General features: G+C 38.3%; 1 protein-coding gene across 17 annotated transcripts in view; it reads right to left on the reverse strand.

The window, feature by feature from the left end:
- Positions 1–16,227, reverse strand: part of RUNDC3B (RUN domain containing 3B) — a 294,945-nt gene that overhangs the window by 3,037 nt on the left and 275,681 nt on the right. The window lies entirely within an intron of this gene.

The raw sequence follows: 16,227 nt of genomic DNA on the forward strand, positions 1-16,227 counted from the left end.
GTTAGTAAAGGATAACAAAAAATGAAAGTAATGGTACCAGTGCCGAGGCCCACAGAAGTATCAGGAAATCCATACAGAGATAAAGTAATGCAGTAGAAGCAGAATTGCTTCAATTCAGTTGGAGGGTTTGATTCACTTACTGAATAAACATTTATTCAGCATTTGCTCTGCATTACGAATATTGTCATGTGAACTTAAGGAGGCCTATGAAGAAGGAAGGCAGATCTCTTTCCACAGCTGAGGAAAACAAGTTCTTTCCAGAGCTGAGTATGTATGAACCTACAGTGTGCAAAACATCAACTCTAAGTGGCTGGTGTGAGGCTGTGAAAGGCTAATTAAAGTCTTTGAAAATTAGCAGTTTTCCAGAGAAGATGGAAGGCTTAGGTTTTACTCATGTGGTTATAGAAGTATAAACAGAATCACATATCAGATGCTTGAATATTATATATTGTTTGAAACAAGCCCTCTGCAGTGTTCTTAGAGTGACTATAACCCACCTTGTCATACTGTATATGACTGTATATGAGAGTTGTGGGGCTCTCTCCTTTATTAAACTGTAGACTCTTGAAGAAAGGACATGGAATTTATTGTGTTCATTATTATATTCCCAATGTTAGCACACAGGAGATACTCATTAAATAATTATGTACTTAGTGAATGATTCAGTAAGAACTGTGCTGAGACACAGCAGAGCTCCTGTGTTCTTAACAGCTGTGGGACCTGGGGAAGGCACCTTCTCTGAGTCTGTTCCTTCCTTTGTAAAATGAGAACAGATACTGAAAGATGACTGTTAACTTCATAGTTTTTGCTGACTAAAATAATACAGGAAAATATAGTGGTGCTAGGAAAACATATGGAAGAGTAATTGTTACATTTAGGTTTAACATGTTTATCATTTTATGTCAGGATCAAAAGATACAGATATTTCAAGAAGCCTTTTTAATGTTTAAGCTTAAGAGACATATTTCAGGCCAAAATGAGCTCTAGAGTTCTTCTAAATGCCCCAGGAATGCAATTACTTTGGATAGTCTCTTCCAAATTTCTAATTCATCATTGACCTCTAATGTTTTAAAGAGATTTCCTGCTAATTACAGATACAGATATATAATTGTTTTCTTTACTGCAAATATATATCATATGTCACAGTTTACCATTTTAACCATTTTAAGTGTACAATTCAGTGGCATTAACTACATTCACAGTATTGTGCAGCTATTGCCACTATTTCCAAAAATTTTCAATGTCCCAAACAAAAACTCCCTACCTATTTAAACAGTAACTCTCCATTCTTTCCTTTTCCACAGTCTCTGGAAACATCTAATCTACTTTCTGTCTATGAATTTGCCCATGCTAGATTCATTCTTATAAGCAGTATCATAAAATACGCCCTTTTGTGTCTGGCTTATTTCACTTAGCATTATGTATTTTTAAGGTTCATCCATGTTGCAGTATGTTATCAGAACTTCATTCCTTTTCTATGGCTGAAAAACAGTCCATTGTATGGATAAACTACATTTTGTTTCTCTGGTCATCTGTATGGGTGTATGGATTATTTTCACCTTCTGACTAGTGGATATAATTCTGCTATGAACAATGGTATACAAGTATCTGTTTAAGCCCTGTATTCAATTCTTTGAGAATGTATACTTAGGTTAAACAAATTTTTTAAACAAAGATTATTGGGCAGAGACAGGATTAAGATGGCAGAGGAGGAGGACTGGAACCCACCTTCTTTCATGAAAACAACAAAATTACAATCAACTGCTAAACAACCATCAATAAACTAGACTGGAAACTCCCAAAAAAGATAACCTCCACCAAGAGACAAAGAGGGAAGCCACATGGAGATGACAGGAGTGCCTATGTGATATAAGCAATCCCATACCTGCAGGATGGGCAATCCACAGACTGGAAAAGCTCACCCACAGGAGTGAGACCTACAAGCCCCAAATCAGGTTCCCATGCCTGGGGGTCTAGCATTGGGAGGAGGAACCCACAGAGCATTTGATGTTAAGGGTGTAGCAGGGCTGTGCTCAAGAGGTCCACAGGACTGGGGGAAACAGAGACCTTACTCTTGAAGGGCACACACACAGGCTTTCATATGTCCCAGGGCAAAACAGAGACTCCATAAGAATCTGGGACAGACCTACCTCCAGGTCTTGGAGGATCTCCTGGGAAAAAAATTGTGGCTCATTGTGGGGTAAGAACACTGGATGCAAAGGTCTCAGAAATAATTGTCAGCATGAACTCCCCTGGAGGCGGCCATTTTGGAAAAATCTGGCACCATCCATGAGGGCTGAGAAGCCCCAGCCAAACAACAACTGGGTGGGAACACAGCCCCATTCATCAGCAAACAGGCTACCTAAAGACCTCCTAGACACACAGCCACCTCTAATCATACCCAGAGACAAAGCACCACCCACCAGAGGGATAAGAATCAGCTGCACCTACCAGCAGGCAAGCACCAATACCTTCTATCAAGAAGTCTGCAGCAAATCCCTGTACCTACTTCAGCCACAAGGAGGCAAACATCAGAAGCAAGAGAAGTTATAACCCTATTGCCTGCAATAAGGAGACCACACAATCTATACAAAATGAAAAGGCAAAGATTAAGAATCAGATAAAGGAACAGGAAAAAACCCCCAGAAAAACAGGTAACTGATCTAGAGGTTATCAATCTCCATGAAAAAGATTTTAGACTAGTGATAGTAAAGACGATTTAAGATTTTAGAAATAAACTGGAGGCAAACATTGATAAATTACAAGAAACAATGAACAACAAATAGAAGATGAAAGAGTTCCCACTGAGGCTCAGTGGTAATGACCCCAACTAGTGTCCATGAGGACGAGGCGTTTGATCCCTGGCCCGGTGGGTTAAGGATCTGGTATTGCCATGAGCTGTGGTGTAGATAGCAGATATGGCTTGGATTCCACATTGCTGTGGCTATGTCATAGGCTGGCAGCTGTAGCTCCCAATATACCCCTAGCCTGGGAATTTCCATATCTCGTGGGTGCAGCCCAAAGGAAAAAAAAAGAAACAACAACAAAAGATTTAAAGATTAAGCAAGCAAGCAGAGATGCAAAATGCAATAAATGAAATAAAAAACTCACTAGAAGGGACCAACAAGGAGGCAGCATGAATAAGTGAGGTGGAAGACAGATTGGTGGAAATTACTGATGAAGACCAGAAAAGAGAAAAAAGACTGAAAAGAAATGAAGACAGTCTAGGAGAACTCAGACAACTTTAAACCCACCAACATCTGCATTATAGGGGTGTCAGAAGGAAAAAGGAGGGAAAGGGCCAGAGAAAATATGTGATGAGACAATAGCTGAAAACTTCCCTAACATAGGAAAAGAATCACTCTAACCCAGGAAGCACAATGAGTACCATATAAAATAAACCCAAGGAGGGACACCCCAAGACACACACTAATCAAACTTTTTAGGGCTGCACCCATGGCATATGGAGGTTCTCAGGCTAAGGTCCAATCGGAGCTGTAGCTGCCAGCCTATACCACAGCCACAGCAACACGGGATCTGAGCCATGTCTGCGACCTACACCACTGCTCACAGCAAGGCTGGATCCTTAACCCACTGAGCAAGGCCAGGGATGGAACCCGCGTCCTCATGGATCCCCATGGATGCTAGTCAGGTTCACTAACTGCTGAGCCATGATGGGAACTCCATATTAATCAAACTTAATCAATCTGACCAAAATTAAAGACAAAAATATTGAAAGCAGCTAGGGAAAAGAAATAATACACAAGGGAACCACAATAAAGTAATTGGCTGATTTTTCAGCAGTAACGCTGCAGGCCAGAAGGGAATGGCATGATATACTTAAAGTGATGAAAGGAAAAAACCTCCAACTAAGATTACCCAGCAAAGCACTCATTCGTATGTGAAGGAGAAATCAAAAACTTTACAGACAAGCAAAAACTAAGAGATTTCAGCACCATTAAACCAGCTGTATAACAAATACTAAAGGAACTTCTCTAGGTGGAAAAAAAAAGGCCACAACTAGAAAAAAAGAAATATTGCAAATAACAAGGCTCACTAGTAAAGGCATACACATAGTAAAGGTAGGAGATCATCCACACACAAATATGCTACCAAAACCAGAAATCATGAGAAGAGGAGGGTACAAATGCAGAATACTGGAGATGCATTGGCAATTAAGAGACCAACAACTTCAGCCAAAAATTTACAATAGACATGCACACAAATAAAAAACAATACTAAAGATAGTCATCAAACTACAAGAGAAGAAAACAAGTGAAGAATGGAAGAAAAAAGACCACCAAAACCAAATCAAAAACAATTAACAAAATGGCAGTAAGAACACACATATCAATAATTACCTTAAATGTAAATGGACTAAATGCCCCAACTAAAGGACACAGAACTGGCTGAATGGATACAAAAACAAGACCCATATATATGCTGTCTCTAAGAGATCACTTCAGTTATAGGGACACATACAAACTGAAAGTGAGAGTATTAAAGAAAATGTTCCATGAAATGGAAATTAAAAGAAAGGTGGAGTAGCAATACTATCATAAGGCAACTTCTAACAGCCTTAGAAGGAGAAATTGACAACACAATAATAGTGGAGGACTTTAACATCCCACTTACAGCAATGCACAGATCATCCAGACAGAAAATCAACAAGGATACACAGCCCTTAAATGATGCATTAGACCACATGGACTTAATATTTATAGATCATTCCATACAAAAGCAGGAGAAAGCACATTCTTTTCAAGTGCCCATGGAACATTCTCTAGGATAGATCACATTCTGGCCCACAGATCAAGCCTTGGTAAATTTAAGAAAATGGAAATCATATCAAGCATATTTTCCAACCACAATGCTATAAGACTAGAAATCAATAACAAGAAAAAAATGCAAAAAACACAAACACATGGAGACGAAACAACATGTTCCTGAACAACTAATGGATCACTGAAGAAATCAAAGAGGAAATTAAAAATACCTAGATGTAAATGACAACAAAGACACAACAATCCAAAAAACCTATGGGATGCAGCAAAATCAATTCTGAGAGGAAAGTTTATAGCAAACAAGCCTACCTCGGGAAACAAGAAAAAAATCTCAAAAAAACAACCAAACTTTACACCTAAAGCAACTAGAGATAGAAGAACAAAAAAACCCCAAAATTAGCAAAGGAAAGAAATCATAAAGATCAGAGCAGAAATAAATGAAATGGAAATGAAGAAAACCATAAAAAAATCAATGAAACTAAAAGCTGGTCCTTTGAAAAGGTCAACAAATTAGATAAACCCTTATCCAGACTTATCAAGAAAAAAAGAGAGGACTCAAATCAATAAAATTAGAAGTGAAAAAGGTGAAGTTACAACAGACATCACAGAAATACAAAGGTACCTAAGGGACTAACAAGCAACTATATGCCAATAAAATGGACAAGCTAGAAGAAATGGACAAATTCCTACACAAGTACAGTCTTCAAAGATTAAACCAAGACAAAATAGAAAATATGAATGGACTCATCACAAATATTGAAATTGAAACCATGATTTAAAAACTTAAACAAAATTCTAGGGAGTTCCCGTCATGGCGCAGTGGTTAGTGAATCCGACTAGGAACCATGAGGTTGTGGGTTCAGTCCCTGCCCTTGCTCAGTGGGTTAACGATCCGGTGTTGCCATGAGCTGTGGTGTAGGTTGCAGACGCAGCTTGGATCCTGCGTTGCTGTGGCTCTGGCGTGGGCCGGGGGCTACAGCTCCAATTCGACCCCTAGCCTGGGAACATTCATATGCCGCGGGAGTGGTCCAAAGAAATAGCAAAAAGACAAAAAAAAAAAAAAAAAAGTCAAGGACTAGATGGCTTCATAGGTGAATTCTATCCAAAATTTAGAGAACAGTTAATCCTTCTGAAACTATTCCAAAAAATTGCAGAGGAAGGGACACTCCCAAACTCATTCTATGAGGCCACCATCACCCTGATACCAAAACCAAACAGAGCTACTACAAAAAAGAAAATCACAGGCCAGTATCACTGATGAGCATAGATGCAAAAATCCTCAACAAAATACTAGCAAACCAAATCAGCAATACATTAAAAGGATTGTACACCATGATCAAGTAGGATTTATATCCCAGGGATGCAAGGATTCTTCAGTAACTGCAAATCAATTAGTATCATACACCACATTAACAAACTGAATAAAAACCTTATGATCCTCTCAATAGATACAGAAAAACCTTTTGACAAAATCCAACACCCATTTCTGATAAAAACCCTCCACAAAAAGTGGGCATAGAGGGAACCTACCTAAACATAATAAGAGCTATGTATGACAAACCCAGAGCTAACATCATTCTCAATGGTGAAAAGCTGAAAAATTCCTGCTAAGATTACAACAAGACAAAGATTTTTGCTCTTTCCACTTCTATTCAACATAGTTTTGGAAGTCCTAGCCACAGCAATTAGAGAAGTAACAGAAATAAAAGGAATCCAGGAGTTCCCTTTGTGGCTCAGTGTTAATGAACCCAACTAGTAACCATGAGGATGTGGGTTTGATCTCTGGCCTCACTCAGTGGTTTTAAGTAACCAGTGTTGCTGTGAGCTGTGGTTAGGTCACAGATGTGGCTTGACTCCTGTGTTGCTATGGCTATGATTTGACCCCTAGCCTGGGAACTCCATTTGCTGCAGATGTGGCCCTAAAAAGCAAAAAAAAAAAAAAAAAAAAAAAAAAAGAATCCAAATTGGAAAGGAAGAAGTACAACTATCACTGTCTGCAGATGACATGATACTATACCTAGAAAATTTAAAGATGCTACCAGAAAACTATTAGAGTTTATCTATGAATTTGGTAAAGTTTCTGGATACAAAATTAATACACAAAAATAAACTGCATTTCTATATACTAACAATGAAAGATCATAAAGAGAAATTAGAGAAACAATCCCATTTATCACTGCATCCAAAGAAATTTAATATATCTAGGAATAAAAATACCTGAAGAGACATAAGACCTGTACTCTAAAAACTATAAGGTGCTGATGAAAGAAAAAAAAGATGACACAAACAGATGGAATGATATACCATGCTTTTGAACTGGAAAAATCAATATTGTCAAAATGACCATACTACCCAATGCAATCCCTATCAATTAACCAATGTCATTTTTCACAGAACTAGAACAAAATAAAGTTTGCTTGGAAACACCAAAGACCCAGAATAGCCAAAGCAATCCTGAGAAAGAAAAATGGAGTAGGAGGAATCAGGCATCCTGACTTCAGACTATACTATAAAGCTACAGTCATCAAGACAGTATGGTACTGGCACAAAACCAGAAATATATGTCAATGGAACAGGATAGAAAACCCAGAAACAAAACCATGCACCTATGGTCAATTAATCTATGACAAAGGAGGCAAGAATATATACAATGGAGGAAAGACAGTCTCTTCATTAAGTGGTGCTGGCAAAACTGGAAAGCTACATGTAAAAGAATGAAATTAGGACACTCCCTGATGCTATAAACAAAAATAAACTCAAAATGGATTAAAGACCTAAATATAAGACTGGATACTATAAAAATTTTAGAGGAAAACACAGGCCATACACTTGCCCACATAAACTTCAACATTTTCTCAGATCCACCTCCTAGAGCAATGACAATAAAAACAAAAATAAACAAAGGGGACCTAATTAAAGGTTTCTGCACAGCAAAGAAAACCCTAAACAAAATGAAAAGACAACCCCCAAAATGGGAAAAAATATTTGCAATTGAAGTGACTGACAAGGGATTAATCTCAAAAATACACAAACACTTCCTGCAGCTCAATATCAAAAAAACAAACAATCCTATCAAAAAAATGGGCAGAAGATCTAAACAGACAATTCTCCAGAGAATACTTACTGATGGCCAAAAACCACATGAAAAAATGCTCAACATCACCAATTATTAGAGAAAAGCAAATCAAAACTATTGTGAGGTACCACCTACACCAGCCTGAACGGCCATCATCAAAATGTCTACAAACAATACATGCTGGAGAGGGTCTGGAGAAAAGGGAACCCTTTTACAATATTGGTAGGAATGTAAATTGGTGCAACTAATATGTAAAACAGTATGGAGATTCCTCAAAAAACTAAAAATAGAACCACTATATGATTTAGCAATCCTACTCCTGGGCATCTATCTGAAGATAACCATGGCTCTAAAAGATATATACACCTCAGTGTTCATTGCAGCATTATATACAATAGCTAAGACATGGAAACAACCTAAATGTGCACTGACAGAGGAGTGGATGAAGAAGATGTGGAATATATACACAATGGAATATTATTCAACCATAAAAAGAAATGAAATAACAGCATTTGCAGCAACATGGATGGACCTAGAAACTATCATGCTAAGTGAAGTTAGACAGTGAGATACAAATATCATATGCTATCACTTATATGTAGAATCTAAAAAAAAAAAATGATACAATGACCTTATTTGCAGAACAGAAACAGACTGTGAAAAACTTATGGTTATCAAAGGAGACAGGTGGCAGGGGAGAAGGATGGAGTGGGCGCTTGGGATGGAAATGTTCTAAAATTAGGTTTTTATGATGGTTGTACAACTATAAATATAATAAAATTCATTGAATTAAAAACCAAAGATGGAGTTCCCGTCGTGACGCAGTGGTTAACGAATCCGACTAGGAACCATGAGGTTGTGGGTTTGATCCCTGCCCTTGCTCAGTGGGTTAACAATCCGGCATTGCCGAGAGCTGTGGTGTGGGTTGCAGACGCAGCTTGGATCCCACGTTGCTGTGGCTCTGGTGTAGGCTGGCAGCTACAGCTCTGATTAGAACCTAGCCTGGGAACCTCCATATGCTGCGGGAGGGCCCAAGAAATGGCAAAAAGACAAAAACAACAACAACAACAACAAAAAACCCCAAAAAAACCCACAAACAACCAAAAAACAAACAAACAAAAAACCCCCAAAGATTATCACACAGTAATTGTAAGACTTAATATCTAACATAGTTACACAGGACTTCTTGGAGAAACTGCTATCCTAGGTGTGGGCATGAAATATACTAAAGCAACTCAGAACATCTTGTTTTATACAAAGTAAGGAAGCTGTGACAGGCTACTGGAATGTGAAAAGGATACAGGAGCCAGCTTTTTAAGTGTCTCTCAATGTCCAAAAATGATGGTGACCTCCTGATAAGATACTATGACAAAGATCCATTATTTATGTTATAGTCTTGCCAAGTATGTTTAACCCTGAGTATAATAATGATGAAGAATCGGACAAATCTAAATTGGGGGCATTTAACAAAATAATTGGCTTGGGCAATTAAAATATACAAATGTCAAGTGAGAGAGAAAGAAAAGTTGGGGTGGGTATACTCTGCTAGATGAAAAGACACCAAAGAGATTAAATGCTAAATCTATTGAGTGATCCCTGATTGGATCTTGGACCTAAAACATCAACAACAACAATAACAACAAAAAACCTTGAAGGATATTACTGGAAAAGTGGAGAAATCAGAATATTCAATAATTATCAGGTAATACTATACAAAGGCTAAATTTCCTGAGATTGTAATGGTGTGGCTTTTTAAGAAAACATCCTTCTCCCTAGGAGATACATGCTCATGTGTTTGAGATAAAGTGTCATGATACCTGCAGTTTATTTTCAAATGGAGCAAAAGAGAAAGCATGGATATGTGAGTAAATAGATGGAGCACATGCACACAAGAGCAAGATAGAGCAAGTGTGATAAAATGTTAACAACTGGTGAATCTAGGTAAAGTAGATACAGGTGTTCACTCTCCTGTTCTTTGTCTATAGGTTTGAAATTACCCAAAACGAAAAGTTGAAGTGGGGAAAGAAGGCAAGATAAGTCAAGTCCTTAGCTCTAGCCTAAGGAAACAAACCATACAGCAGAGCTTAGTGCATAGCTAGGAAAGAAAGCATGGGGGGGATCCACAGATCCCAGCCTTCAAAAACCTACAGCTGGTTTCTGAAAATGCTGATGATATGGAGCACACAGGGCAGTGTGGTCCCCTCGAGGAAGCCAAAAGAAGCTTCATTCCAACACTTCATTTAAAAATAAAAAAATTTTGGAGTTCCCATTATGGCTCAGTGGAAATGAGTCCGACTAGGAACCATGAAGTTGTGGGTTCTATCCCTGGCCTGAGTGGGTTAAAGATCCAGCGTTGCCGTGAGCTGTGGTGTAGGTTGCAGACATGGCTTGGATCTGACATTGCTGTGGCTGTGGTGTAGGCTGCAAACTACAGCTCTGATTCGATCCCTAGCCTGAGACCCTCCGTATGCCGTGGGTCATAGCTAAAAAAAAAAAATTTTTTTTAAAGGTGTGTAAGGATCTGGAGTTCCCACTGTGGCTCAGCAGAAACGAACCCAACTAGATTCAGGTTCAATCCCTGGCCTTGCTCAGCGGGCTAAGGATCTGGTGTTGCTGCAAACTGTGGTATGAGTTGCAGATGTGGCTCAGATATGGCATTGCTATGGCTGTGGTATGGGCTGGTGGCTGTAGCTGTGATTTGACCCCTAGCTTGGAAATTTCCATATACCACAGGTGTGGCCCTTTAAAAAAAAAAGTTCACAAGGATCCATTATTGTTATGTTCATTGTGACTTCAGCTGTGCAGCTATGATTATAAAAGGAAATTAGCAAAACTGTTTTAAGGCAGAGGATTAAGATGATTATTACAAAATATTCTTGATTATTACAATATCAACAGCAGCTAATGTACATATATACATACACCTAAACACATGTAAAATTACTGCAGTGGATTAAAAAACAAGTATATTAAAATCTGAATAAGGATTTTTTTCTTTTTATGGCTGCATCTGCAGTATATGTAAGTTCCCGGGCTAGGGGTCAAATCAAAGCTATAGCCACTGGCCTACACCACAGCCAGAGCAACACTGGATCCAGTCCACATCTGTGACCTATGCTGCAGCTTGTGGCAATATGCATCCTTAATCCACTGAGTGAGGTCAGGAATTGAACTGGCATCCTAATGGAGACAGTGGGTCCTTAACCCACTGAGCCACAGTGGGAACTCCAATACTGACATTTTAAAGGGAATTTATTTTTTTTAATTTTTTTTTTTTTGTCTTTTTGCTATTTCTTGGGCCGCTCCCGCGGCATATGGAGGTTCCCAGGCTAGGGGTCAAATTGGAGCTGTAGCCACCAGCCTACGCCAGAGGCACAGCAAGGCAAGATCTGAGCCGTGTCTGCGACCTACACCACAGCTCACAGCAACGCCGGATCGTTAACCCACTGAGCAAGGGCAGGGACCGAATCCGCAACCTCATGGTTCCTAGTCGGATTCGTTAATCACTGCGCCATGACGGGAACTCCCGGGAATTTATTGATATGGGGAGGAATGAACTTGTCAAAGTTAATGAAACTTTCTAGGCCAGATGAATGGGAGAGTGGTAGTTCCTAGCTGAAATAAATTAGTCATCAGGAGCAGATGGATTTTTGTTTTTACAGCAAGAAAGATCGGTTTTGTTTTAATTGTGTTGATATGGAGTCTAGACTACATAAGACTTCAAATGGTACAGATGCAAATTTTATTAGAAATCATTCATTGAGCAGAATTTTGGGTAACCTCTATGCGTCCTCTATCCTAAAGTGATAAAAACCACTTCTTGTCCATAGGCAACTTAGTATACGGTGGAAACAGACACAAAATTCTAATAAAATGCAGTAAGTATAGTGAGAATAATAATTAAAGGGCATTACAAAAGCTCAAAGAACAAGCATTCAAACCAAATCAGAAGGTAGGGGTTAGGATACAACTAGGCAAGTTTCAGAGAGAAAGTCAGCACTGCATGGAACCCTAGTGGACATGAATGCCCAAGGAGGCTCTGCCAAGGAACAGCATGAACAAAGAAAGGCACAGAGGGAAGAAACAGTACCCAAGGTACAGGGAGCTCCAAGCAAGATATGAGACTAGAGGAATGGGCAAAGGCCACAGAAGACTTCAGAGGTCATATTAAGGTGCCTGGAAATTATCTTGTAATAATAACACATTTGTATTGTGACTCAAAATCAAGTTTTCTGAATTCAGAGACTACATTCTTGATCATATGCTTATATAGCAGCGAGGCAGTGAAGCCTTTTACATGAGGAAATTACATGTGTAGTCTGCATTTTAAATACTTCAGGGCTCTGTGAAGCATGACTACAGTGGAAATAAAATGGATACAGGGAAACCAATAAGAAAGTTATGGCAGCTGCCTTAACCACATAAGGGACACAAAGAATGGAACACAGGTAGAAATTCTCAGATAGTTAAACTCGTAGGACTTGGTGAAGGCAAAATGTTAGGCAGGAGGAATCATGAACAACTCAGTACATTTTGAGAACTTTTCAGTGAGATCATTGACCTTATAGGAAGGAAGAGAAGTTTGGAGTAGGAAGGACGGGGTCAATAAAGAAAGGAAGAGGAAGTAAATATGTATCCTAATTTTAAGGAATGCCTAAAGAGATTCTTCAGCCACTGTCATATACCCATAAATACAGAGAAAATGTTACATTGAGCTGTTGTGTTAAGAACCATGTTACTTACCATTTTGAGATATCAATGATCAAGAAAATGGTTGGTCATCATTTTGTGCAATAAAATTTCAAACTACTGGAACCAATGTGTGTTGTAGTTGTAGCTGGACATGAAGGAGATGTGACATAGTTGTTTTTGCATGTGCTTACATGAACTTGGTCACAGGTATTCATACTGATAACACTTTGAGTTACCTGTGTTTATAGGCTGCTTAAAAGGACTTCAAAAATATTGCAGTAAAACATGCCCCTAAAATTAAGAATTTGTTCATAGAAAAGCATGAAAATGGACAGTAGGATGTAAATTTCACATTACTGAAACAAATATTCATTATAGGAATTACAAGAATTCATACTTGTAAAACAACACAAAAGTGCTTGTGAAAAAGCAGAAATGTGTAAAAAGGAGAAACCTTCCAAGTGATGAAGCTTAGTATACAAAAGAATTGCTTATCAGGAGTTCCCATTGTGGCGCAGTGGTTAACGAATCCGACTAGGAACCATGAGGTTGCGGGTTCGGTCCCTGCCCTTGCTCAGTGGGTTAATGATCCGGCGTTGCCGTGAGCTATGGTGTAGGTTGCAGACGCGGCTCGGATCCCGCGTTGCTGTGGCTCTGGCGTAGGCCGGTGGCTACAGCTCCGATTCGACCCCTAGCCTGGGAACGTCCATATGCCGCAGGGGCGGCCCAAGAAATAGCAAAAAAAAAAAAAAAAAAAAGAAAAAAGAATTGCTTATCAAATGCCAGTCATGTAACTGAAGGCAAACTAAATTCCACAGAATGGATAAAATTTGAAGCATAGGCAATTCTTGTGATTTATTCATGCATCATGCAGGATTTCTAAGATGTCGATATCAATTTATCATGGAATTCCTGTGGCTTTTGAAGAGAAGCTTCAGGAACATCTGATCCAGTTGAGGAAGAAAATGAAACTAAGGTAAATAGCAAAGTATCTGCATTAAAAATGTGCAGGAGGAGTTCCCTTATGGCCCAGCAGGTTAAGGATCTGGCATTGTTACTGCAGTGGCTTGGGTCGCTGCTGTGGCATGAGTTCAGCCCCTGGTCCAGGAACTTCTACATGCTATGAGTGTGGCCAAAATTAAAAAAAACAAAACAAAACAATGTGCAGGATACTTATTGGTAATTTGTAGGAAAATCCCTTCAAGAGTAGAGTACTATTTTAGGAAATGGTTTATTGTGGGAACAGATGACGATACTGTGAAAAAAGACATAGCTACTGACAATTTTGATTAAAAAATGGTTCAGAAGAGATGTACTCTGAACATGAAGAAGCACTTGACAATTTGTTTTTATTTTCTCTTCTACAGATACAGAGAAGTAAAGTTAATTTTTTTTGTGGGTTTTTTTTTTTTTCCCTTTTTAGGCTGTAACCGCAGCATATGGAAGTTCCCAGGCTAGGGGTCAAATCAGAGCTGCAGCTCCTGGCCTGCACCACAGCCACAGCAACATGGGGTCTGAGCCATGTCTGCGACCTATACCACAGCTCGTGGCAATGCCAGATCCTTAACCCACTGTGTAGGGCTAGTGATTGAACCTGTATCCTCATGAATACTAGTTGGGTTCATTACTACTGAGCCACGATGGGTTCTCTGTAAAGTTAATCTTTAAAATCTATGCTTAAGGTCTAAAAGAATCAATGAACAATCAGAAAATAAAATTAAGAAAACATTTCCATTTATAATAGCATCTAAAATAATAAAATACTTAAAAATAAATTTAACCAAAGGCATGCAAGAGTTGTACACTGACAACTATAAAATACTGTTGAAAGAAACTCAAGGTTAAAATAAATGGAAAAACATCCCATGTTTTCATGGATTGGAAGACAATAATATTAAGATGGCAATGTTTCCCAAACTGATCTACAAAGTCAATGTAATCCCCATCAAAATTCTGCCTTTTTTCCAGAAATGAAAAGTTGATTCTATAATTCAAATGGAAATGCAAAGGACGCCAAATAGCCAAAACGATCTTGAAAAGAAACAAAGCTGTAGGAATCACATGTCCTGATCTTAAAATCTACTGAAAAGCACAGTGAGTAAAACAATGCGGCAATGAAGTAAGGATAATGTGGCACTAGCATAGACACACAGACCAACAGAATAGAACTGAGGATCCACAAATAATCCCACATATATTTGGCTAATGAATTTCTTTTTTCTTTTCTTTTTTTTTTTTTTTGTCTTTTTAGGGCCACACCCGCAGCATATGGAGGTTTCGAGGTTACGGGTCTAAATGAGATACAAGATATAAAACTTAAACAAGAAGAGATGCAAAATACAATAACTGAAATAAAAAATTCACTAGTAGCAGCTAACAGCAGAATACAGGAGGCAGAAGAATGAATAAGTGAGGTGGAGGACAGATTAGTGGAAATTACAGATGCAGAACATAAAAGAGAAAAAAGATTGAAAACAAATGAAGAGAGTCTCAGAGAACTCTGGAACAACGTGAAACACACCAACATCCATATTATAGGGGTGCCAGAAGAAGAGAGAGAGAAGGGGACAGAAAAAATATTCCAAGAGATAATAGCTGAAAACTTCCCTAACATGGGAAAGGAACCACTCACTCAAATCCAGGAAGCACAATGAGTACCATATAAAATAAACCCGAAGAGGAATACCCCGAGACACATATTAATCAAACTAACCAAAATTAAAGACAAAGAGAAAATCTTGAAAGCAGCTAGGGAAAAGAAACAAGTAACATACAAGGGAACCCCAATAAGGTTATCGGCAGATTTTTCAGCAGAAACTCTGCAGGCCAGAAGGGAGTGGCATGATATACTTAACGTGATGAAAGGAAAAAACCTCCAACCAAGATTACTTTACCCAGCAAGGCTCTCATTCAGATTTGAAGGAGAAATCAAAACCTTCACAGATAAGCAAATGTTGAGAGAATTCAGCAATACTAGACCAGCCTTACAACAAATACTAAAGGAACTTCTCTAGGCAGAAAAGAAAAGATAGCAACAGGAAACAAAAATTCCACAAATGACAAGGCTCACCAGTAAAGGTATCTATACAGTAAAGATATGAAATCATCCATGCACAATTATTCCACCAAAGTCAGAAATCATGAGCAGAGGTGGGTACAAATGCAGGACACTGGAGATGAACTTGCAATTAAGAGAACAACAACTTAAAACAATCTCATATACATATAGACTCATATCAAAACTTCAGAATAACTGTAAACAAAAAATCTACAATTGATACACAAATAAGGAATCTCTGGAGAAGAAATATATCTCATAGTAAATAAGTGCGTAATCCACTTTAACCCTAACCCTAACCCTAACCCTTCTTAGAATGTTGTAGTCTTCTTACATCTGATTCTGATTTCCTCTCTATCAATCTATGATAATTATAATTGTACAATTAAATAATGCAATTGTACAATTAAATAATACAGTTCTACAATTGTATTATTAATAACCATTTCTCTCCATGGTACAATGTAAGGTCTATAATGTCTTGTTTATCACATCACCTAGAATGGTGTAATGCTTATATTGAAGAATCAATAAGATGTAACAAATTGTGAGGACATATTTATATAGTACACTGTTTTTTAACCAATTTATGCATTTTATATTTTACTTATTTTCAG

The sequence above is a fragment of the Sus scrofa genome, chromosome 9 (assembly GCF_054392235.1).
Source record: "Sus scrofa isolate SSC_HxYL_T2T_F1_AM1 chromosome 9, Sscrofa_HxYL_maternal_Yorkshire_Landrace_v2.0, whole genome shotgun sequence".
Classification (NCBI taxonomy): Eukaryota; Metazoa; Chordata; class Mammalia; order Artiodactyla; family Suidae; genus Sus; species Sus scrofa.